General features: G+C 41.7%; 1 protein-coding gene and 1 non-coding gene across 3 annotated transcripts in view; one reads left to right on the top strand and one right to left on the bottom strand.

Annotated features, from left to right (window-relative positions):
- The window catches only part of SLC4A4 (solute carrier family 4 member 4), a 399,538-nt gene that overhangs the window by 312,774 nt on the left and 59,931 nt on the right, over positions 1–26,833 (bottom strand). Inside the window, exon 1 of one of the 2 annotated variants that reach the window (XM_036021819.1) lies at positions 24,322–24,905. The exons of the other annotated variant lie outside the window; for it this stretch is intronic. The gene's annotated coding sequence lies outside the window, so the exon portion shown is untranslated. Of the gene's footprint in view, positions 1–24,321; positions 24,906–26,833 lie in introns of those variants that run through there. 2 annotated transcript variants of the gene reach the window in all.
- Positions 4,547–4,693, top strand: LOC114493724. The gene has a single exon (XR_003684326.1). It is a non-coding gene; the product is annotated as a small nucleolar RNA SNORA12 (small nucleolar RNA).

Raw genomic sequence — 26,833 nt, 5'->3', positions numbered from 1 at the left:
AGAGACAGAGACATCCATGTGAGAGAGAAACATCGATTGTCTGCCTCCTGCATGCACCCCAACTGGGTATCAAACCCACAACCTAGGTATGAGCCCTGACAAGGAATCAGATTCTCAGCCTTTTGGTGTACCAGACAATGCTCCAACCAACCAAGCCACCTGGCCAGGACAGAAATTATATTTAGTTTTAAAATTAATAGTGATTCATACCTATACACATACTTTCCTTTAAGTATGTGGAGGCATATTCTACAAATTTACCTTCACACATGGATACAGATTTTTTTTAATCTTTATAATTGTGAATTAATAAACTAAGAATTTTTCTATTTGGAAGACTCATGTGTCTGGACATTTAAATCAAATGAAACATCTCCATGAGACTTCAGACCGGTGTCAATGACATAAACTGTCAATTCTCATTTATTCAAGGGATGATTATAGTGTTTGGAATACAGCCAACACCTTATTTCTTCTTACTGTCATTTCAGCCTATAGTATCTTATTATCTTATTGGCAGGCATCACTCCAAGAGTGGTAATAAGCTAGCAATTACTAAGTCCAGTACTACAGCATTTGGTTTCCCACAACTACTCTATGAGATCCGTATAATTGTTACGTTTAGTTTACAGATAAGAGGCACAGAGATGTTGAGTCACTTGCCCAAGACCACAGTCCTAAAAGGCAGAGCGATATAACCACCTGGGCTGATGCAAGAGCGTGAGGACTTAACCAAAGCATGACACGCCTTCAGGAGACAACTACGCCAGAGGCAATGAAACCCAAGCCAATCCCTAGGGTAACAAACCACCTTCTCTCTCTTTTTTTTAAATAATCAAAATGAATGTGTATTTCATGGCTGAAATGGCTCCAACTATTGGTCACGATTAGATTCATGGACTATCCATAGATTTCAACCCATATATTCGATCTCAGACCCTCAAGATAATGCAGCGACTACTTTCATCTTTCTTGCTTTTCTTCTTCTACATCTGTTAAATCTAATACATATTTATCAAGCACCATATTCATCCCTAAACACATTTTTTTAAATTGTGATGACAAAATGCATAACTAAAATTTAACATCTTAACCATTTTTAAGTGTACAGTTCAGTAGTGTTAAATGTATTTACATTGTTGTGCAATAGATCTGCAGAACTTTTAACCACTGTACTAGTCCCTTCAGGCTGCTACAGTAAAATATCCAGACAAGGAGCTTATAGACAACAGAAATTTACTGCTCACAGTTCTAGAGGCTGAAGTCCAAGATCAAAAAGGGTGCCAGCCGGGTCAGGTAAGGTCCCTCGTCCAGGCCGCAGACTTCTCATTGTGTTCACACAGGGTGAAGGGGTAACGGAGCTCTGTGGGACCTCCAGTGAGAGCACTAATTCCATTCAGCTCCCCAGGCCACAATGCTGACCTTGCTCTTATCCCCGTCATAAGGGCTCCACCCTCATGGCCTAATCGCCTCCCAAAGGCCCCATCTCCTAATGCTATCACTTTTGAGGATTAAGATTTCAACATTTGAATTTCAGGTGGGGGAGACACAAACATTCAGACCAGGGCAGCCCTAAACACTTTCAAACTCCATTTTGTTGTACCAGTTTATTTCTTACCAATAAACATGTTTAAATTTCCGAAGTTGAGCAAAATCTTCAAAATTGTAGAAAGCTTCTTTTTAGATAAGTATGTATTGGGTTGGCCAAAAAGTCCGTTTGGTTTTTCCCATAAAATAAAAGATAATTTTCATTTTTACCAATAACTTTATTGATTTGGATATTTTAAGTATGCTGGCTCTCTCTTGCTATTGGCTTCTAGGGGGTAGAGGCCAGGGTGCTTCTGAATATCTTCCAATGCCTAAGACAGCCCCACAGCAAAGAATTATTTGGCCCAAATGTCAATAGTACCTAGAAACTTTGCAAAAACACTTCTGACACATTCAATCAATCACAGTACCTTCTCCATACACTGCATAAATCTTGTTTTGCTTTTCAGTTGCATTTCTACCTTTCTTGAAATAATAAAGCATAATATACCAAAAATGTTGTATATTTTCTTCCATCTTCAATATTAAAATGGTGGCACAAAAATTCACCAATTTTGATGTTTGTTTTAAATGCATGCTGATATGACAGCCATCAAAATACAATCTAATTGTTTTGAATGAAGCCAAAGACAACTCAACACTACTAGAACTGTTACAGAACACAACAAGGGGGGCCTGGGATGATATACTATTATTGAAAGAAGGCCCCGGTCCGCTATGTCCGCCGCCAGAAGAAAGACGTCTCTCAATGCCAGAGATTCGTGAAAAGGAAAGGAAATGTTTATTTAATGCTATACTAACTTAAAGTAGTGACCTAATGTCTTTACCAAAATCCCAAAGTCCCTAAAAACACCCACAAACACACAGTTCTTCTTTCCTTCTCCCTTTGCCCAGTCCAGAGTACCGTATCTCAGGAAAGGAAATAGAAGTCCAGGGTTCAGGTAGTCCTCTAGTTCTTCCCAGTTAGTACTCGATCTCGACTGGGAGACCTCCCTGGGTTCCCGGCACCCTCAGCTGAGTCGCCGGGATCTCTGCTAAAACCAGGTGGTGGTTCCCCCTTCTAAAGCTGCGGGGGCCCCACTCTGCCAGGCCGTGTGGTTCTCTCTCTCAGGGCTGCTGCGTGGTTCTCTTCTCAGGGCTGCACATGGTTCTTCTTCTCAGGGCAGCACATGGCTTACCTCCTCAGGGCTGTGCATGGCTCTTCTCCCTAAAGCAGCATGGTTCTCCTCTCTTCAGGGCTGCACAAGGTTCTCCCCCCAATGGCTGTGCATGGTTCTCTCTTCTGGGCTGCGCATGGCTCACATTCTCAGGGCTGCGCATGGCTCTCCCTAAAGCAGCATGGTTCTCCTCTCTTCAGGGCTGCACAAGGTTCTCCCCCCAATGGCTGTGCATGGTTCTCTCTTCCGGGCTGCGCATGGCTCACATTCTCAGGGCTGCGCATGGCTCTCCCTCTCAATGGCCGCCAAATCTGGGTTTTAAATCCCCGAGGCCAATCTTCCTCTGCAGCCTCATTTCCGACTCCTCCCACATTCGGCTTCACATGCCAGAACTCGTATCCTTCCAGCTTTACTGGGCTGCCATCATGAGTCTGGGCAGGCGTGGCCCCATGTCCTGGAGCCAATCCTCTCTGAGCTCCCACGCAGGCAATGTAACACAGGGGACCCGCGCCCCCCCCCCCCAGTTACATCTAGGTGGGGAAGTTACTTCTAGGTGGGGAAGTTACTTCTGTTCCCCTGTCTTAGAGCTGATCACAGCTACTTAACTTATCTATGCAACCAGTCAAAGGCTATAGATATGTTAAATGACCAACCCAGAGGTTAGCTGCAAGGCTGTTGCTATGCAAAACAGCTCTCAATGGCCCTGCTTCATTTGTCCCTTCCCCCAACCCACACCCTGGGGTGGGGGATGGAGACATCCCAAAATCTCCTGGACACCTTAAGTTCTGGACCCCATTTCAAATTCCCATTTGGGGCCCCCCTCTTGGCTGCACCCTGTAACAGAACCATCTTATGGAAAAAGGTAAATAAACTTTTTGGCCAACCCAATATAAGATTCTGACATTATGAGCTAATGATTCTTAACCTTTGTTGGGTGAGGGGAGTGCTCTAGACCTTTTGAAAATCTAATGAAAGTTGTAGATTCTAAACTCAGAATAAAATACAAATATAAACATAAATAAAATATTGCTATAATTGCATGGGGTTATTGAACCCCTGTTTCCCAACCATGAACTCAAGAAAAGAACCCTAATTTTTTGTACTTACTTTGCACTAGTATTTATGGATTCTCTTATAGTGCAGTACTCCTTTAAATATCAAGCTTGCCCTAATGAGTTGTAATCAAAATCTTATTTGCAAAATTCCATATAAACAAAATCTTATTTATAAAAATTAAATTAACCTACAAGTATTCAGGGAAACAGCTACATTGCTTACGAAAGAAACCACACAGCAAGGCAAAGAACTCCCTACTTCCTGTATGAGTTCTGTCACATGTCCAGTGAGCAGTTTCCCACACAAATGCTATCAAAACACCTCATGTTTGAAAATACTCTAAATTACAAATGCACAGTTGAAGGTGCCTTATCCTTTCAGGCATACTTTCTTCAGATGTAAGAAAGCCACAGGACTGATTGTAGATAAGATGGACTTGATCACCACCTTTCCAAATTTAATGCACTGTAGTTAAATAGCCATGTTCACAGGTTGTGATAGCATCACTGCACTTTCTGATGTTTCTGATAACGTAAAAACATTAGATTTTTAAAAGTGATATCCCAAAGCCAATAGGTTCTCATTTCCTTTCCATCTAGATTTAAGGGAGTAAAAAGCTGGAAACTAATACTTTGTTTTGTTATTTAGAGGGGACTAAATAAACATTTTTAAAGGACACTAGTCCATATTAAATATTAAATGTTTTGTATGTCACAGCTTTAGCAACATCATGACTCCTTTGGATTCACTCCTCCAAAAACATATGTACATACAATTTCTGCACACATTGCAGTGGTTTTCTCTGTGACACATTTGTTAAGTGTTCGAATGGGCCTGACTCTGCCACATATATTATACAGGAGCTGGCAAAGGCTTGATGACAAAGACCGCTCTCTACCCGTTCCCACTTATGGAAATTGGCCCTGACGGGTGGCAGGCTATCTCGTCAGTTTAAGTCCTTACAGACAGGCTGACTGGGCCCATCTGGCCTGAGGGGAATCTCTGCTGAGGGGTATTTCTCCACCCCTGTGATGGACTTGCTATTAAAAAAAAATTCTGCATACAATATCTGGGGGTTCATAAGCTCCTTCCAACGCTCACCCATGTACTCCAGACCTCAATGTTAAGAACCTATCCCCACATTCACTAGACAAGTATGTAGGCAAGTCTGATTTCTAGAATTTCATCACCTTGAAAGGAATCTAATTCTGCTTTGTCTTTTAAAGTAATCTCATAATCTCATACAAAAAAATCAGTATTCATCAGAAATAATCACCAAAGCATTGTCTTTGTTATCTTGCGAGTTTTCAAAGCATAAAGGGATTAGCTGTTCTCGGAGAAAGGTCCTGACTCTTTTCTGTTTCAAAGGTTGAGAACCTGAGGGATGCTGAGCCTTCCAGCCAGTCAGGTGACTACATCCTGCATCTCTCCAGAGAGTTAATCAGTAGACATCCTGCCACCGGCAAAACAAACAAGCCAGGAATTAGTCTGGCTAGTAATGCAGGTGTTGTCTGGTAGGCAGGCCACAACCCACATACATTCTGCCACCCACTTCACTCAAGGTTTTCACGTCACGCCTTCACTCAAGACCTCTCTCTTCTCAAACTCCTTTCAGATTTATTAGCTCCCGGTGCAATTATCCACTTTATATATACTAAATTAGCCTCTCTCATATTCTTTCTTATTATCTAAATTTTTTTAATCTTAAAAGTTTACATAGAGGCCTTAACTGGGTTCAATCATGTATACCATCCTGTTGGTCTCAACATCATCTGACTGTCTCAGCATTATATCCATATAATGACTCCCACTACAGAATGGTGAGAGGAAAGTATACTCCAAGGACAGAGGAGGGGGTGACGAGTTTCCAGCTCACGGCTCATCTGGTGGCCACGTCCTCACTGTGACCTCCTCCAAAGGAACTGACAGGACTGTTCAGTGGGGATAAGACAGAGACTTCGGGTTCTCACAGCTCCATAGGCTGGGAGTCCAAGATCAAGGCACTGGCAGACTTGGAGTCTGACAAGAGATCACTTCCTGGTTCACAGAAGGCTTTTTGCGGTGTCCTCATGCAGAGTGAGGACGTTCTCTAATTTTTTAATGTAAGTTTGTCCTCTATGTATGTCATACAGCTCAACTGTTTATAATACACTACTAAACAGATATATAAGTACATACATAGTCTATATTCATTATTCCTCAGACTCCAAGATTAAGTTACAGTTACAAAAGCTGTTCTTTGAAAGGCACATTTATTTAATTTATTAAAACTGATTTCAGGCCCTGGCCAGATGGCTCAGTTGGTTGGAGCATCATCCTGTACACCAAAATGTTGTGGGATCGATCCCCGGTCAGGGCACATACCTAGGTTTCGGGTTTGACCCCCAACTGGGGCATATATGAGAAGGCAAGCAATAGGTGTTTCTCTCACATCAATGTTTCTTTTTCTCTTTCTCTCTTCCTCTCTCTCTCTAAAATAAATGAAAATATATTCTCAGGTGAGGATTTTTTTTAATGTTTTTGGAATATGATTTTTTTGCCACTGAGATTTGTTCTCACAGTTCCACCACATTTCCCAATTCTGAATTTACCCGGTAAAAAGACACAATATCAATAGCAGAGACTAAGCTTACTGATACTTAATATTCCATTTTTAAACAATTGTACTGCAAAATGATGAGCAGGCAGAAATGAAATGAAAAGTGAGATCTGTCAAGGAACAACGAGAAAAAAATGTTTTCAAGTATTCAACATCGTTGGTTACTTTTCCCATGACCTGGTGATTAAAAACCAGAGCAGCATTTTAAAAGCTAGTCACCTTGGAAAGCACAGAAACCTCTAAAAATAAAAATCAACATTTCCAGATTCTACCATAATGGTTTCCTGGTAAACAGAAAGACATGCTTGATATTCTACCCCCACACGGGGGTTGTGGCAATTAATTATTCAACATTTGGAAAGTGCTTTGGAGATAAGAAGCTAAGTGCTAAAAATCATCATCAATTTTCAGCAGACTGCACTTAAAGTGAACTCACCAGGTTTACTGTTGGAAACTGAACCATTAGCATAACTCCACGCTTTCTTTTTCCATTTCACTTAGCCCAGTAGATGAGACAGCCAACACCCACATGGACCTTCCTTTCCTTCTGGCCAACTTTAAATGTCCCTAAAGTTGTCCTAAGTTTTTAGAGAAAATGTAAATGCTAATAATGAGGTTTCACTGGAATTTACAGTTTATGTTTGTTAGATATCTTTCCTCTTCTGCCTTTTATTTACATGATATAAAAAAATAGCAAATTTACTAAGGATTTCATTTGTAAAACTTTGAGAATAATTAAAATCTAGTTTAATATGCTCCTACTCTATTAGTTATCATTTAAGCAAGCATATTTACTTAGCTGTTCATGACTGCATTAAATGTACAAATTTAGATGAAAAATCTAAGATTTGATTAACTTTGATTAGCACTTTAAGTGAAAGTAATAAGCTGTTCTACTTGAATAAGAAAGTGTTTTAGTTAGATAAACCTTTCTTCCCATCTCCAATGTATTGTGGTTAGATTTTATTCATTTTAAAACTTAAAACAATGGATCAAGATTAAAAATATTTCTTAACAAATGTTTAATGAAAATCCACATAAAAACCGACCTGCGTTCCCTAAAAAAAAAAAAAAAAAAAAGGAAGCATTAAGTGATGTGCAAATGGAGAGTCACTAGGAAGCTGTTCTCTGCACAGCTATCACACCATAGTTATGGCTGGTTTGGGATTCAGTATACAAGTAGAAATCATTCATACCTATGGCCATTTTGGAGACATTAAATAGTTTTGTCCAAACTATTATTTATATTAGAGAAATACAAATATTACAGAAATCATATATTACAGAGGTCATAATTTCATATTTTGAGATTAAAAAACTGTACTGACCTAATCTTCTTGGATATGGAACTCGTTTCCCATGATAGCAAGCTCCACAAAGAGGGTTCATGTATTTCAGTCCCCAAAATGCACAGCTATAAAAGTCATCTTTGCTTTGGGAAAGACTTCGTTATGACTTTTTACAACTTTAGACATTAATGCCATTTATACATCTATTAACCAACCTTAAATCTTGTATCCATTTTCAGCCCTCCCAAACATCCCCTCTCCAGAACACATGGCAATGAACATTCAAATGGGCTCAATATCCCTAATCTCAGAAAGAAAAAAACTGCTGCCGGTTGCCAGAGTAAGATGATCTCCATGAGGCTGCTGGTTCACGTGACAAAAGTGACCAGAATTCTGCATGGAACCCATAACAGGCAGCTCAACTCAAAAACCAAGTGAATGCCCACCAGCTAAGGCAAAATTACTCACTGCTCAGCTTCATCCTCACTACACAGAACCCATATAATCTTCATCCTTCACAGATCATTGTATACTGAATATGTAGATAAATAGTTTTTCATGCAGTATCATTTCTTTAAAAGATACTGAAAATAGCTGTAAGCAACTTAAAACTGGGAGGAAAATAGATTACAGAAAGGCTTCTTTAGAAAAATTCATTCAAAAGAGGGGTTACATTATTTCCTCTTGTATTGTGCTGGCTCTGTTAGGGTTCTTGGTACAAACAGAAAAAAACAGGCACACTTTATGTTTCAAAGAAGTGTTTTGTGGCTTACATTCTTAACTCTCTCAGTGTTAATGTCAACAGGGAAATCAGAGTTTCTTAAAAGCAAGCAACTTAATATGATATAGTTGCCATACTCAGGAAAGAGGGGGCAATTAAGTCATTTCAGATGAAATGTTTTCCATCCAAAGGAATATGAAAGAGATAAAAAGTGTCCAAAGGAATTAGCCATGTCCCCAAGTAAATGAGAAATGAATTGGCAGGGACTGAGCCTCCATGAGAACATTACTTTGAATCAAAACCAAATTTCTAAAACACTGCAGGTGATCTGCTCTATATTTATGCAACTTAAATATTGAAATATTGAAAAAAAAAAGATTGTGAAATGTTTAAGAAATGAAGCAATTTAATTAAGTGGTAATGTTATATTTATTGACTGTGTGTTGTAATGTTTAGATTGAGAATGAGAGTGACAGGAAAGACAAAGACCCAGACTCTGAGGTCCCTCTCAGCTGCACACTCTCACCTGGGCATGAGCTGCTACCATCCAACCACTTCGCAGCTCAACCACAGAGATGGGTCCGCCCTTAATGTAGAGGGTCCTTATCTAAGTTATTTAAGGGAGGCTAAGAACTAACACACACCTAAACATGTCATTCAACCTATGTGCCAATCCTTCAAATTTCATCATCAGTGATTATTTATTTTGCATCTCTCTTCTACTAAAATTTAAAGTGCAAAGTACAAATTATATTAAATCATTTCTTACTAAGATATTGTCAGATGTTTTCCCATTACAAAAAGAATTAGAAAATATTAATAATAAAGAGTATTAGCTTTCGAGCTCATAGAATATTAAAGGAACCATACTATAAGGGAAAGGTGGGGGCTGAGAAAGTCGGATACGATTATAATAACACACACCTAAATCACACTCACTGTGTGCTACAGACTTTTCTAAGCATTTCACATATATTACTTTACATAAGCTCTAGGAATTAAGTGAGGTAGGCTGGGGTGAAGAACTGGTAGCAGAGAGTCACCCAAGTCATGAGGCATGAAGTACTTAGGTGCTATGCTGCACAGCCCAGATATCCCCTTTGAAGCAGAGGTGCTGTCCCAGTTGGTGGGAATGTTGGTAACTGAGGGTGCTCAGCTCCAGAAACTGTCTTAGTTGAAGAGACCCACCTAAGCCAAGGTCACACCCTTGTCCAAGGACAGCCGGTATCTCATGACTGGTTGATAGGTAAAAGGCCTGGCTCTCTTAATTCAAGGTGGGGCCACTCTGCAGGGCCTCCTCAGCTCCAGAGCTCCTGCTGGGATCAGCCAATGGAGATCTTCATTGGTCCTGAATCGCACTTCAACTCCTCCTTCTGCCTGACCTAGCCCCTCTCACTCCCTCACAAGTTTGACCCCTCAGTGCCAACCACAATGAACTTCCTGTGCAACCAGAAACTGTTTCCCAGGGAACCCCGCCTAAGACAGGGTCTTGGTAACAACGAAATTTGCCACATGACTACTGGATCTCAGCAACCTTCTCTTTTTTCCAGAGTCTGTCAGCCATGTCCTTTCATGTCCTTACTTGTGCCTCTTCACTGATGGCCAATGACTGCTTGAGAATGCCACTTTCCTGCTCAGAATGCTCTCTCCTGAGTCTCCTAATATCTAAATCTCCAAGACACTGAAGTGCCCAATCACTACCTCAAGGTGCATCACCCCAGAATCACACTCTGCCACCTGGATCCTGAAAAAGCCCTCTTCTAGTCCACCCCTCTCAGACTAGCTCATGGAAAAGGGGCCTTCAGCTTTGTCTGACAGCCCCTGTCTCTCGAGGTGGCCAAGGCCTTCTCCCTGGCCCACAGTGAGAGTGGACAGCATAGTACCCTCTGTTCCCCACTCTTTCCCACCTCATCCCAGCCTCTAATCACAACCACATTTCCTCCTTATATGTATAGTCAACTCATGAAAATAGATACTTTGGGGATCACTGTCCATCATATAAGCAAATAATGAGGCCCTTCATCCCTGTTTAAATACAGCTAAGACACCTTCTATACAACATACAGGATAAGCCAAAGAATGTATAAAGCACAACATGGGAACACTTGATGGAGGAGCAATATCTCCACACGTCCTCATTCTCAAGAGCATCACTGAGTCACACAATGATAACCATGAGAGAGGAACAAAGGGGGTGATTATTCTCAGTATGTTAAGAAAGGAGATAACGTCTGTGCAATTCAGTTTGGAGTGACATACATCAAAACATATTTTAAGACAGTTTTAGTTTGGAGACAAATTTCAGTTACCAGAAAACACAATTAAAGTGAATAGTTCATAATATAATGACAGTAGATAGACAGACCACTCCTGCTACTTAAGCAGACAGATTCATAATTTCTCAGAAACAGGCTCCTCAAATATTATTTGCCCTTTCTTGATTACACAAAATGTGCAACTCATAGTATCTACTGCCCACCTGTCTGGTGCTCATGCTTACAGTGCCCCCAAGTCACCGAGTTTCCATCAGGGCCTATACCCATGGATACCCACATTAGAATTGAATACCTCGCTGTTTCTACAGAACTAAAAAGTTATTCTGCCAGCTCCTGACTCAAGCAGAAACTTGCCTGAAGCCTGGGCCACATGCTCTAGCCTGGTTTTTTCTGCTGCTCTAGTTTTTACATCAAGTATGCTGCGTTAGTCAAGCCCATACACTAAAGTCCTTCCATTACTGAAGCTAAAAGCTGTTGGTCAAACAGGAATATGTGGCACTGGGCTCCCCAGGCTCTCTAATTTGTGAACATAATATCACATCTAAAAAAGTTCTCCAACACACTGATTTTTTATTTTTTTTCGAGAGTACATCTATTAAAGCTGGGGAGTGTGAAACAGGAAGGGCTTAGGACAGAAGAAGCAATAGGAAAGAAACAGCAGGGCTGCCTCAACTCTCCAGAAAGTCAGAGAGAAGGGGGCCTTGGGGACAGGTTCAAGGGGTCAGCCCTGACAAGCCACTCCTGCTCACTGCTCCCCTGGTTGCTAGTCTCACAGGGCCTCCTGGAGTTTAGGAGATCCATGCCTGTAGGGGAAGGAGAAGGGAAAGGAAAAGGCATGGGCTTTTTCCGGGATGGGGAGTGTGCCCAACACAATGATTTTTAAACCAGCACACACAAAAATATATTTCATTTAGTTGGTAAAGCAAACCACTTCAGATTAGTGGAATTATCCCAAATGAGCCTGGAACCCCAGGTGTTGGTTTCAGTTCAGCAATAACACCCATATCATTGTATCAGCAGTAAGGTGTGGACTTGATTCAGAGAAATTCTATCAGGAGGTCTAAAATGACCTGATCGTTTTATAACCACAAGTATCAAAATGCACTGATACCAGTGCCATCTGGTCAAAGTCAAGAGCTAAGATAAGACATGTTGAGGCAGATAAACTTCACAGGAAATGTCATGTGAGGTCAGCCCACACTCCTCTAAAGCAACATTCAGTGACATCTGACAGTAACATCAAAGAATAAAAAATCATTCTACAGAATGGTAAGTGACTTGAATAAAGTGCTGTAAGAGAGCCCTGGGTAAAGAGAGACTATTGTCCAAAAGATTACCTCTAGTCACCAAATATGCCCACGTTCTGTTTTAAACTGTAGGAAAACTTAATCTCCCCAAAGATTTGCTTTGGGCCTCCTCTTCTCAGAAGAAGGCAGTTTTCCTTATGGGGTAAAAAGCTACTCATAAACACCCACTACATAAAGTTAAACTTCTTTTATGTTAAGCCTCTTTCTCTCAGTTGAAAGTGGTCCTCCCAGTTCTGATGTCTGTGGATTTGGGGGAGACTGTTCCCAACATTATAGGCTTAGGTAAGTCTCCTTTCAGACTTCATTGTTCAAGACCACAGCATTCATGTCTGTCTGTCTGTCCGCTTAAAGGCACTCTGTTAATCTCATGATCTGTAGTGTGTTTTTCCACATCCTTCTCAGTTATGTGTCTTGAGGTGCAAAACCAAAACTTTGAGGGAGAATTCTAGGTAAGACTGCATAAGGTTCAGACACACAGGCGAACACAGGCATACAGTATTAAAAGACTGTTATTAAGAGATATTAATGTAAATCTGTTGAAATGTAATGTTTATCAATATACTAAAGGACAATTGAAATCTTGTATTTATACCAAGATTTCATTGGAAGTGTTATTATGCAAACATAATAAATAAAAGATCTATTGTAAACTGTCTCAATATATTGTGCCTTCACCTATATTATAAGGTGCATATATTATATTCAGGCAAATAATATGCATTTAACACATGAATATATATAGTACAATGATATTCTCTTCCTTATTTATATATGTGTTATACCTTCCAAAAATTTTATGAGAATAACATCTAGATTTAAAATTCCTAGTTCAATATGATGGACACAAAAAATGAGTTGAAAAAGGCACCCATCAAATTCACAGATGTGAATAATTAAATGAATGATTTCTGTTGCCTTCAATATAAGCACCTTTCCCAACTGACACCCAAGAAACACTGCATGTGCCTGATTTTGCATTTTTCATAATACCTATGACAAAAATTCTTCAGAGAAGGCATGAAAGTTACAATTCCTTATATACCTTTTTAGGTATACCTTTTTAGGAATCTTAAAAGTGGTACTCATTGGGGAAGCTAGGTACAGGCTATATAAAAACTGTATCTTCCCAACTTCCAGTGTGCCTGAATATTTTAAAATAAAAAGTTATTTTTAAGTGCTAACAACTCATATTTAATCTCAAAAAAAATAATAAACAGAACTGTGTCTAATTCAAAGAATAGATAAAATACAGTCATAGCTACATAGAAAGCTTACATAATTTTTCCAAGAAACTGTATTACACATCACAAAGCCTAATAATAAGTTTCATCCCAAAATTTACCAGATTCCAAACTTCATGACAACAAATTTCACAAGAAATATTTGAAAGGCCTAACAGCGCCCTGACTGGGTAGCTCAGTTGGTCAGAGTGTTATCCTGGTCAGGGCACATGTAAGAATCAACCAATGAATGCATGAATAAGTGGAACAACAAATGGATGTTTTCCTCTCTCTCTCATCAATTAAAAAAACAAGACCTAACAGCAATAATCAAAGCTACTTACACTGAAGGGACAACTAGATGAAATCAAGTTTAGATAAAGTTGGGTATAATGCCTGGGCATCTCTGGTTAGTTTGTCCTGATTTTCTAAGTAACTAAGTATCCTTCCATTACATAAGTATTTTCACTATAGGATACACTAGCCACTGTGAGGACCACAGAACATCTTCTGACACGTTTCTTCCCATGAGGATGTAGACAGTGCAGAAGGATACAAAGGGCAGTGCAGAGCAATAAGCAAGAATAAAATGATCAGTTAGATCTGGCAGGGATGTCCAACCTTTTGGCGTCTCCAGGCCACACTGGAAGAAGAAGAGCTGTCTTAGACCACACATTAAATACAGTGCAACACGTAATCACACACACACAAAAATCTCATAATATTTTAAGTAAAGTTACCAGTTTGTGTTGGGCTGCATTCATAGCCATCCTGGGCTGCATGCAGTCCAGGAGCCACAGGTTGGACACCCCTGGACTGGAGTGTAGAATTCACGCCCCCAAGTTTTGTTGGTAAAAACATGAGAGTGCTTGAAACTGTATTTTTTCTGATGTTTTTAGATGTGTGTTTTTGTTTCATTTCTTCATGTATTTTTCAAGGAAAATTATCTCACTCATCTAAATCTTTAAAGACTTTCCCAACGCTCCTCTCTCTTTTCCCTGGCAAGGTTGCTCCACTTGTGAAGTGCAAACGTGTGATCTGTGTGTTGCTGCCTAACCTGCGAATGCTCAGCAATTTCCCAAAGGTGATTGTAATCAGCACTCCGGCTGTCTCCAACCATGAGGCCACTCTGCTAACATCGTGAGTACTCATCTCACACTCCTACGGACACAGTCTCCAGAGGTCAAAGGAATGAAGGAATTCTTGAAGCAGTTCCACGGCAAGGTCCTGCCACAGCTGCAGTCAATATGCGGCACGCCAGGGGAGGGTTTCAGGAGCACGGCCATCAAGGCTCAAACCCAGTCAAACTCTCAGTCTGACTGATGATCTCACTGAATCCTCACTTGGAACAAACATGTTTCACCAAATAAAAGTCTCAGGGCCTCATTCATGATCATTTGGGGTAAAAGATAGAAAAGCCTGGTTTGTATTAAAGACATTAGGATTCCTGTCCAGCCATACCAACAGATTTCATGCTTAAGAACACAAGAAATGGAAGAACTAACCCCATTCCCTTGGGATATTGGTTTAGCTATTATCATTGTCATGATCCCAGCCTTTAAGTAGTTGCCCTTCCCTAATCCATGTGCCAATTAAAAAAAAAAAAAAACTTTCATGTGCTGAGTGGACACCTATGGGAGATTTGCTTCCAGGGTTTAACACAGCAATAACCAGCTTTTATTTTAAAACCATCCAGTGTAACTTCTCATGGGAATCAAATCACCCAGAACAGAAGATGAGTTTTTCTGAAATTCACTATTTGTAAAACAAGGCTCACCATAATTAACTTTTAGTTTATTTCAATTTTCCATAGCAGTATGTCTATAATAGAAAACAAAATTATCTGCTACACCAGACGGTTCCATTTTCCACTAAATCACTCAAGGAGCCACATATGGGTCAAGCACCTATGAAGGATGCTACCTAAAATGCAAATGCCCTAATCACACGTAGATTGACTTATGTTACTCTGAAGTGACATTTTATATGCTCAGTACTCTGAGTACCACAAAATAGTTATATTTTACTTAAGTAATGAGAGCCAACCAACCAAGACAAACTATCAGCTCTTTGGGCAAGAAAATATAATCAGATTCCCACATCAAAATCTAAGTTCCTACTGTTACAAACCTAATTTTGCAAATAGATACCTACTATTTATCATGTAGTTCTCCATAGTAAAAATCATACAAATTTTTATTGTACTAACCTCCTTTCAGATGAAGAAAAGTAAGGGTCACAAGGTCATACTTATAGTTAAAAATCAAACCTTTCAAAGAATTAAGAATTGCTAAATACATATAAGGCTGCAAGTTCGCTTTTCATATTATAATTAACATATCTGAGAACCCCCTTTTCCACACTAAGCTGAAAGGGCTCTCTACAAGCTCCAGTTTCCAGCTATTATTCATCCTTAAACATTCAATTTTTCATGAAATGTGGTTTCCAAGGTATCAGCACTTGGAGAACCCACTACAATATTTTAAATCTAGAAATTTGTTGGCCAGCATTCTAATTATAGAAGTTAAATGTATTCAGTATGTAAGCTTTTGAGGAGCACCAACCAGGTGAAGAGCACTATAATCATTTTCAAGGATTCTCCGGGCCTTCCAAGGGTCACACAGGGGCATGAGTTTAATGTGAGCAATGCAGGGAAATGCGTGTTCTCAAACTGCTGGCTGTTAGACTCAATTTTTCAAGCTGATGTTTAATAAACCCTGTTCTCAACTCAGCTCTACCAATAAACAGCCCTAGAGAAAAAAATGTAAAACACAATGTGAATCACTCAGAGTAACAGATCAAGAAACATACTTAGATGTGCTTATTCGTTCAACAAACAAACATTTACTAACATGTCAGGAACACTGTTCTCAGTGCTGGCACAATTCATCTCAAGAATAAAAAACATTGTAGAGCACAGCACTACATACAACTAACACACAAATGGTCATTGAGGTTCTGGCATAAATACCACCTCATCTGTCTGCTTCACGCCTCTGTGAACCAGAGTTTATGATCATTAGTGACAAAAAAAGATATACGTTTTTTTGTTTTGTTTTTTTAAAATTCCCCATGTCAAATAACTAGCAAGTGAGAAAACTGGGTCCCCAGCCCATATCTTCCCAATCCATATCTCCACTGGTCACCGGGCAATAACAACAGGTTACAAGATGCTCTACTTCATAAAAAGGCGGATCATACCAGCTGTGTGTAAGAGTGAGGAGAAGACAAGACTCTCCCAAGGGCTGGTAGGAGAGAGGGTTAGCACCACTTTTGAAGGAAGGCGCTCCCTACTAAAACTGGCCCAATAGTCCAACACAACATACACAACCAAAACTCCCATGTTTACCAAAAGATGCATGTACGGATGTTCACAGCAGCACTGTTCATAATAGCACAAAACTGGAAACAACCCAAATATGCGTCAAGAGCAAAATGGAAAAGCAAATTGTGGCATTCTCATAAAATAGAATACTGTAAAGGAATGCAAATAAACAAACTGTTGCTACACACAAAACAAAAAAGTCACAAACATAATGAGGAAAAGAAGTCAGACACGAGGACACATACCATGTATTCTAATAGAAAGTTCAATAATTAATCAAAGTAACCAACAGTCTCAGAAGTCAAGAGAGAAGTTACCTTTGGGAGAAAAGTAATGATCCCCGGTTAGGAAACCGGGGGCTTCTGGTGGCTGGCCGTGGCCTACATCTTGGCCTTGGTGCCGATTACAAGGATGTGTTGTTCTCTTAGATTCATCACCCGGAACTATTAATTTAGGACTGAATAACATACATACTGTTCCACATACATGTAATATTTCAATAAAAACTTAAATAGGTAAGAAGGAGGGAAGGAGAGAAAAAAGAGAGCAAGAAAGGAAAAAGGGCAGGATAGAGAAGGGAGCAGAGTGAAGTGACGTCCTCAGGGTACGCCTAAGTAATGCCAGCACTGTGCTTCCTCTAATTTTTTCTTCTGCTGTTGGTACTTAGTCTCTCTCTTCCTGACGACCATGCTGTCCTCAGGCACTTTCCAATGTCATCCATATAGCTGCCGATATCAGGCCATTTCTATCTTCTTAATTTGTAGTTTTAATGTTTGCTATGGAATTAGAAACCTGAGAAATCTTATCAATCCTGTTAAAACTGGAAGTGAATTAAAAGTAAACGGATTGTGAAGGATCACCTGTGAGTAAAGTGAGTCCTCTTTCATGTATGTCTTTTTTTAACTTTCCACTCTGCCTGCTCAGAGGCTTTTGTGCTGGAGAATATGACAAATACAAGAGTTCCAAACAGGTGAAGTTGTACCTGGGACCTCCCAGTGAACACTAAGTCTCCAGACCAAAGCTAGAATCAACTAACATAAAACTCCAGATCCCACACATTTTTTTATTTGCAAATAGTATAAAGGAGAATACCAATCAGTGAATACAATTTTATTTGCAAATAGTATAAAGGAGAATACCAATCAGTGAATACAATTAAGAAAATGAAAAGAAATTGCTAACTTCTTATCCAGGATATTATGAACAGCTTTTGAATTATGTCACTCACAGAACATTTTATCAGTTTTAAAGATAATATATTCCTTTCTCATTTTGTATTTTGATTTTAAAAGTCCCCCCAAAAGTATGAGGTTTTTTTGTTTAAGTATATTTTATTGATTATGCTATTACAGCTGTCCCAATTTTCCCCCTTTGTACCCTCTCCCCACTCAGTGCCCACCTTCCCTCCAGAAACCCCCCTACCCCTTAGTTCATGTCCCTGGGTCACTCATATAAGTTCTTTGGCTTCTCCATTTCCTATGCTATTCTTAACCTCCCCCTGTCTATTCTGTACTTACCAATTATGCTTCTTGATCCCTGTACCTTTCCCACCATTCTCCCTCTTCCCCCTCCCAATAACCAAATAACCCTCCAAATGATCTCCATATCTGATTCTGTTCCTGTTTTTATTGTTTGGTTAGTTTGCTTTTTTAGATTCAGTTGTTGGTAGTTATGAATTTGTTGCCATTTTATTGTTCACAGTTTTGATTTTCTTTTCCTTAAATAAATCCCTTTAATATTTCATGTATTACTGGCTTGGTAATGATGAACTCCTTTAGCTTTACCTTGTCTGGGAAGCACTTTATCTGCCCTTCAGTTCTAATGATAGCTTTGCTGGAGCATAAGTTGTATATCCTTGCTTTTCTTCACTTTGAATACTTCTTGCCAGTCCCTTCTTGCCTGCAAGGTTTCTTTTGAGAAATCAGCTGACAGTCTCATAGGAACTCCTTTGCAGGTAATGCTCTCCTTTTCTCTTGCTGTTTTAGGAGTCTCTCTTTATATTTCACCTTTGGTATTTTAATTATGATGTGTCTTAGTGAGGTCCTCTTTGGGTCCAACTTCTTTGGGACTCTCTGTGCTTCCTGGACTTGTATGTCTATTTCCTTTGCCAAATTAGGGAAGTTTTCTTTCATTATTTTTTCAAATAAGTTTTCAATTTCTTGCTCTTCCTCTTCTCTTGCTGGCATCCCTATGATTTGGATGTTGGCATATTTGGAGATGTCCCAGAGTCTTCTTATAACTATCCTCATTTTTTAATTCTTTATTTTTCTTTCTCTTCTGGTTGAACATTTACTTCTTCCTTTTGTTCCAGATCATTGATTTGAATCCCAGCTTCCTTCCCTTCACTGTTGGTTCCCTGTGGATTTTTCATTTTACTTAGTGTAACCTTCATTTTTTCCTTTATGTTATTGCCATATTCAATGAGCATCCTGGAGCATCCTGCCATATTCAATGGAGATAGGTTGGCTATCTCCATTTAGTTTAGCTCTTTTTCTGGGGTTTTGTTCTGTTTTTTCATTTGGGCCATATTGACTCCTCAATTTGACAGCCTCCCCATGTTTACTTCTGTGTATTAGGTAGAGCTAGTTTGATCCCCTGTCTTAGTGCACCTGTTGAGTGGGGCAGAGCCTTAGGTATTTGCCAGGGCAGGGAAACCCACTTCACCACACTGTAGCTCAGTTGGGGGGGATAGCTCGGCAAGGGAATAATGCCACTGCCCAGCTTCTGGAGGTTTGCCTGGCACTCTCCTTGTTCCTAGTCTCTTTACTTGCTTCCCATATGGGACTGGCACCCTTCCAGCTGTTGCCCTGGTGGTGAATCCCAGAGTGGGTGGGTTTACATACATTCTAAGTTCATGTGAGCCCCTTTAACAGATTCTCCTCAAGAAACAGCAGTTTTTCCCACTACCCCAACCCCCACTGGTTTTTACAGCCAGAAGTTATGAGGATCTGTCTTCCCGTGGCTGGAACCCTGGGCTGCGCAGTCTGAACTGGGGATGAGGTAACTCCCAAGGTATCCCTCCTGATTTTTATCCACCACATGTGGGTGTGGGACTGTCCATTCTACCACCACCGCCGCCTCCGCCACCTCCTCCGCCTCTCCATGCCACAGAATGTTTCTTCTCCTCTCAGGTCCAACTCTGTGTCTCTGCCCCTCCTACCCATCTTGATGAATGTGGCTTTTTTAAATCCTCGGTTGGTGGACTTCCATACAGTTTGATTTTTTGTTGGTTCTGAGTCTTATTTGTTTTGAAGTTAGTTGTAATTCTTCTTGTGGTTGTACAAGGAGGCAAAGCATGTACCTATGCTCCCATCTTGACTGGAAGTCCTATGTCCTATTATGAGTTTTATTTAAAATCTTTTTAAGGTGTGCCCTAGATGGGTAGCTCCGTTGATTAGAGCATTGTCCCTGTATGCCAAGGTTGCAGGTTTGATCCCAGGTCAGGGCACATACAAGAATCAACCAATAAATGCATAAATAAGTGGACCAACAAATCTCTCTCTCTCTCTCTCTACTCCTTTCTCTCTCTCCTCTTTCCTCTCTCTCTAAAATCAGTAAATTAAAACATTTTTTAAAAATTATTTATTTTTAGAGAGAGGGGAAGGGAGGAAGAAAGAGAGAGAGAGAGAAACATCCACGTGTGGTTGCCTCTTGTGCACACTCCCTACACAACCCAGGCATGTGCCCTGTCTAGGAATCCAACCAACAACCTTTTGGTTCGCAGGCTGGCACTCAATCCACTGAGCTATATCAGCCAGGGTTGAAATCTTTTTAAAGTCTGATGCAGAAATTCAAGTTACACTAAGGATATACCTTTTTTACAAAATAATCTACAAAAATTTTTAAAAGAGAGAAGTATCAGTTGGTGATTATTTACCTCCATTAACATTCTAAGTTCATGTTACTTCTTTCTGTATTCATTCTCCATGAAAAACAAAAGTTGGCACTAAAGACCGAAACCAAAATTAGTACACACAAACGGAAAGTTCTTCACTAGTGAAACACCCCTGGCACCGTGGGACCTGAAATAAGGTTGAGGCAAGAAAGCGCTGAAGCAGAATTACCCACAAGGAAGGAGAACCATCTCTTTAAACCAGGAGAAGCTTTTATCAGCTTCCGTGGCTTTGGCTATGATTGAAGCAACATTCATTCATTTGAGGACAGTCATTCACTTGTTCAATACAATACCACTACTTCAAAACTAAAATGTTCATTCTAACCTCCAACAGTAACTTTCCATTTTGTTGAAGAAAGCATACAAGTTTCCTGTGTCTGTTTTCTCGCTTCTCCAACCAGCATAATAATCCCTTACATCTACTCGATTTGCAGGGAAGAAGAAGAAGTGGTTTCTGCTTATGTGAAAACATCTACAGATGTACAATGTTACCCCACTGCTATTTACACCATCATCTTTTTTGAACACACAACTTAGTTCAGAGGCTGGTAAATCCTCATAACTAAGAAATAAAATGATCGAGTTCATGAAGGAGATGGAAAGTAAGAGTTTTCTCTCTTCTTTGTCACAGCAGGTAAATGAATCCATCATGATTCGTGGCTGGCTGTCTTTTCAATGCCTTGTTTGAAGTGCCATTGCACTGCTGAGACTAGAGAAATGCCATGAAAGTCACTGTCACACAATCACTGTGACAGTCACAAATAAACACAGCTTTAGGTGAAATAAGATTGGCCACCTGTTCAAATGAGCCGTGTGGGTGCGTGTATGCACATACATGTGCATGTAAATGTCCATCAGAGAAAAACTGAGTAAAAGGCTAAGTTAGGAGACTCTGTCTCCACTGTTGAAAAAATAACTAACAATTGGTACCACAAAGGATATAAAACATCACCTTCATGTTAGAAGGACACTGGCGTACTTTCCATTTTGTGACACAAATATCAAGTGTTTAGATATTGGGAAAAAGGCAAAATGTATTTAGAATACAACTTAGCCCTGACCTTATAAGAAAATAAACATTAGTCCTCCCTTTCCCTTAAAATTTTTGCATTATACCCCCCCACCAAAATCCTAATGGTAGCTATATCTTGTTTCTCAAGGTTTTATTAATTTCCTGGATGTTGCTAAATGACTCCCCTCACAATGCACAACACACAAATACCACATAAATCACAGTGAGAGATGAGATGTGTCCTGCCTGCAGCTTCCCTTGCCCCATTAAATCACACCCCCTGATTCCTTCCATCTCAGCGATGGAGAAGTTGTTGATACTTAGAAACTTTCATCGCCATTAGACTTTTCTCCACTTGTTCTTTTCACTCCCAATCCTCGTATCACCTCCAGTCTTAGATTGCATTCATGTTATTAAAAATAAACACAAAGGAACGACAAGAAACAACAAGCAGACGATGTGCATTATTGCCACACTTAAATAGCAATGAACTCTCTCAGGACTCCCTCCCTGACAACAGTAGTCTTAACCTGCAGCGCCCTCAGAGGCAAGCCAAGAAACCTGATTATCATGATCCACCAGTCAGTTACCTTGCATTTCCTTTCCTAGTGTTTCTAAGATGAGGCGAGCTATGGCCAGCCCATCTCTCTTGTTATCAGAACAAGGGATCAAACCCTGAACATTGTACTTGCCCGAGCTCAATTAAAAAAAAAAAAAAATTACCAGCAGATCCTGCTGGAAGTTGTCCCAAAGGCTATCTAATTTCTATCACATTTTTTTTCTCTAAATATGATTCCTTGTATTCCTTTCACACATTGTTGTAAATGTATCTAATCATTTAAAAGACTAAAATGGTAACACTAACATTCAAACATTTACAGTGATTTTATGTTGGCAAAATGAACTAAAGGAGATACATTATTATAAACTAAGTGTATATTCTGGCAGTTTCACTGTCTGAGGTGCCTTATATACCATTAGTAAGTCTCCAGAATGAACTCTGACATTAAATGATACCAAAAACCTCATTTCGAAAACATCTCATACAAAATTGAGGGGTTCCTCCCTTTCCGTTTTCTCAAAGGTAGACACGCCTGGAACTATCAAAATGTCCCATCTTGTCCCTGCCTTCCTCCTACCCTGACTCTTATAAACGTCTGTGCCTCAACAGTTCATAAGAATACTACTTTCCTTTCTCAATCCATATACAGGGTGGGGCAAAGGTAGGTTTACAGTTGTTCATATGGAAAATAATGCAATGATTAATAAATAACAATACAAGAATAAAGTGTGTTTCACATACTTACAACTGGAAACCTACTCTTGCCTTGCCCTGTATGTGGGACTTTGTGTCATCTTACCGGAGACTCTGGGATCAAGTTGCAACCATTCAGTTTTAAGATTTAATATAAAGAGAACAGAATGCTATCAGTGCATTTAAGTTTAAAATGAAAGTAAACAGGTTTGTTTCTAAATTCTTAGAACTATAGAAAAATGATAAGCAGACATGCTTCTTTTGACAGAAGCTCCACTAATAACCTCAATCTAAGTGCTGTGATGAGCATGGAAATTATTTAAATGCTAATGTGACAGGCACAAGGAGGAGAACTCTGAGCCAGGAACCTTAAGAGACATTACAGTGTCTACAAGAAGCTACTGAATACTGGGGTAAGGGCATTAAAGAATCTATTCAAAACAAAATGGAAAAAAATAAACCCTAATGTGCAGCGTATGCTTTCTTTAATTCGAGTAATAGTCTAACTTCAATTCCCAAATATAAGGAAAAGGGGAAATATACTACAATGCAGTGTCTCCTAGGGAGGGGGTTGTTCCAGGATTTCAGACAATGTGCTTAGTACAGCCCAGGGGTAATGATTTCCCTTCAGGATTAACTTTCTCCTGCACTGCACTGAAGTGAAATGGAGAAAGAATCAGGGAGTGTAAACTGAAGTTAACTGCTGCTCAATGTCAAGACTGGAACGCGCTTGCTGCAGGCAATTACGCTGAGAAGCTAAGGCCTTGAAAAGGAATGAGGGGTGGAAAAACCAGGAACTGGAAAAAAAAATGCCTTACAGGGGTAGACCAGAGGTAGAATGGCTTCCTTCATCTTTCACGCCTGGTCCAGGGCTGTTGTTTCGTTGTTTTGGTTTTTGTTTTCTTTTGTTACTAACTTTTCTGCGTGGTACTTGCTGCAGTTTGCTGATGCGGTTCTCAGCTCCTGCCTGCCTTTGGTGACTCTTATTAATGGACTGGCAAAGGCTGGGGGAAATGCACTTAGGAAGAAAGAAATCACCTGTCCTTGCCAAGACGCACATGCTGCCCAGTACCTGAGGAAGAGCTACACTGGCCAAGAGAAACCACAGTTTAACCTCTGCCTCCGCCCCAAACCCATTGCAAACACAGGAGTTTGTGCCACCAGCAGAGAATCTGCCTGACTCACCCCCCACTTTCGGCGTGCCAGGGAGAGATGTGAATGCTCCGTCTCTGAGCGGTCAGTGAAGTGGGAGCCCAGGTCTCAGTGGCAACGCGAGTGCCCCAAGCCTTCCCGCTCGTGGGCTGGGGGACGTCTCCCCTCCAAGCAGGTGCCCCGCCACGCTGGGACCACCCAGCCTCAAGGGAACACACGTGTCACCGCGCCGAAGCCCAGCCCGCCGCGTACACTGGCCCCACAGTCCCGGCAACAACGCCGGGCTCCGCCAAGGCGGCTTTACAGCAGGGAGAGAACCAGGACCACCCAAACTCCTCTAAATGCTAAGGAGATAGGAGGGGAAAAGTACTTTTCCGCGGAAGAAGCCTCTGCACCCCGCCAGCGAGCAGCCCAGGGGATGCCCGGCCCCACCACTGACCTCTCCCTGCCCCCCGGGAGCGCGCCCCCAGCACCGCCGACCCGCTCCGCCGCCCTGGCGGGGCGCTCACCTCCTGGGGTCGGGCTTCCGTCGCTCCTCCAGTTTGGCGGTGGAGTGTGGGGCCGCCGCCACCACAGCTGTAACCGCCACCGAAGCGCTGCCGAGGCTGGAGGCGGGCGGCCGTGGGATCCCCGGAGGTGCGGGGCCGGGGCGCCACAGGGCCGAGCAGTGGGAAGTCGTCGGCGCGAGGCGCGGGGCGAGCGGGGAGCGAGCCACCCGCGCCCAAGAAGTCACAACTTTGCCGCCTGGGTGGGCGCGGGCTGCGGGCGGAGGAGAGCGAGAGCCGGGCGAGGGCGCCGGGGCGGGAGCGTGTCCGGAGCCGGCGGGACTGGCACCTGAACCGCCCGCGAGGACGGGGCAGCGGGTGGCGCGGGGGGAGAGGTCTGCACGGCCGCGAGGTGCGCGGCGGGTGAGCGTTTGCGGGCGTCTACTCTACTTTGCCGTCTACAGCTCCGGCATATTTATGGAGCTTTCCGCTGTTTCTACCATTAACTAACACTGCAGCAGCGGCGCGCGGCCCGGGCTCCCCTCGGGAGGCAGCCAGGGGACGGGGAACCAGGGAGGGTTGTGCCACGAGCGCGAGCCCTCGATCCATATTTAAAGCCGCGAGTGGCCTCGGCCAGCCCCCTGCCCTGCCCTCGCGCTCGCCCGCCCGGCCCCCTCCGCGGCCCGCCGCTGCTGAGCGTGAGCGCCCGGGGCCTCGGTGGCGACGGGGAGGGGCCTCGGGCCGCACCGCCCACACCGGGGGCTCAGGCTCCGCGCGCAGCGCCCGCCTGGACCTGGCCGGACACCCAGCTCCGGACCGGCCGCCCTCGCCTCCCTCGGTTCGTTTTTTCTGCAGCCGCGAGAAGGCTGCGAGGTCCAGCTTTTTGTCGGATTCACCAGAGTTCCCCGCTGGGGAAAGCCTGTGCTCTCAAGCAAAACTGAAGTTGCGTTTCCGAGCTGCAAATCACTTTTGACGCCACTTTATGAACTTGAAGAGTGTGGGTCGAGGGAGGGCTGTCAGAACACTTCCAAGCCAACGCTCGCCTTCAGAGAGGGGTGTGTGGGAGTGCGCGGTTCTCGACCTTGTCCTTCGCTCCTGTCACTATTGGTGGCTTCTGTCTCCCTCGAGCAGTTTGAGAAACATCTTTGTCCACCCAAGGGAGTTTCTTTCCTAAGGCTAATTAAGGAAGTTTAAATCCCCTTTGCCAAGCAAATAATACTTATAATATATCAATGGCCCAGCCCCATTACGATCAGCTAAGCAAACAATTAAACCGTAGGTGAACACACTGTCGACACAGGTGCCGTCTAAGGTTCTAAGTACTACTAGAACGTAGCCATTTAATGGATTTGAACCGCACACTATATAGTGTATTTCCTATTAGTACATATTATGTAGAGATATAGATGTAAATGTAGATATAAATAAAACATATATGTTCCAGAAGTCAGTGACCAAACTGTGTTTTCAAAAGCACCCCCCAAACCACATAAAGCCCATGATAAATAATTTCTGGTACTGAGTCCTTGTTCCTGGTTCCAACTCTTCCGTACTAAGCTATAACTAGTAAAACCTTCACAGGGAGAGAAAAAACTGGAAGAAAATAATTCGGGGGGCAGAGGCTTTTCTTTCCAGTTTTTAAAACTGGAAGGGATCCATTGTACCTCACTAGTGCTTGAGAAGCAGGTATAAGCTTGTATCTTTTCAAAATTCTGGCATGTTGAAAATCCTTGGGTAAAGCTCAGAAGGCACTGGGAACCACCCAAGGCTGTCCAATGTCTGAGGTTGAAATGTACTAATGTCATGTGTCTGGCTGTTTGTTGTTACATCTGGCTAACATGTATGTTCACACATTTTACATGACTCACTGCAGTGACATAGGAAATTCAAAACAGAAGTCTTTTCAAAATACAGCTTTAAACTTGCCTACATAGTTATGGTTTGTTTTTAGGCTAATGTTACAATTAACTTTCAGTACCTGAGCTCACAGTTAGCAAGAATCAGCAACCCCAGAGCAAGCTCCCAGGCAAAGGGAAGCCACTTCTGTATTAAGAATTTGCCACTGCTGTTCAGCAGTTTTTCACACTGTGGATTATGTATTTCAACATAGCTGGCAATTTCTCATCATAATCATGAACCAGCCAGGAATGGTCAGAATTGGAGAATGTTTGGGAAAGGAAAGCCCAAGAAATGTATGCTTTTCAGTACTCTGCTGCGAAAGATATCAAACTGTCCTTCGCACAAAACAAATAGGTAACCCCTGGAGGCATTTCACTATCAAGATTGGCAAAATTTTACGCTGGAAGGGGCACAAAGTTGGTGTGTGGGGTAGGTGGCAGGGAAGGAATTAGAGCACTGTGGGGTGAAGTTTTTTGTGTGTGCCTTAAGTTAACAAGAAAAATTGTGTCTTTGGCAAAGAGCCAATAATCCGTTATCATTCTCATTACTGGATGTTTGCTCTCCCACAATTAAGAGAGCATGTTCCATTTTCTTTCCTATTGATTATTGTCTAGTAATTGAGATGCATGTGCTTTTT

The sequence above is a fragment of the Phyllostomus discolor genome, chromosome 1, assembly GCF_004126475.2.
Source record: "Phyllostomus discolor isolate MPI-MPIP mPhyDis1 chromosome 1, mPhyDis1.pri.v3, whole genome shotgun sequence".
NCBI classification, from domain to species: domain Eukaryota; kingdom Metazoa; phylum Chordata; class Mammalia; order Chiroptera; family Phyllostomidae; genus Phyllostomus; species Phyllostomus discolor.
The sequence above is the reverse complement of the archived record's forward strand: the minus strand, read 5'-3'. Positions and strand labels throughout refer to the sequence as shown.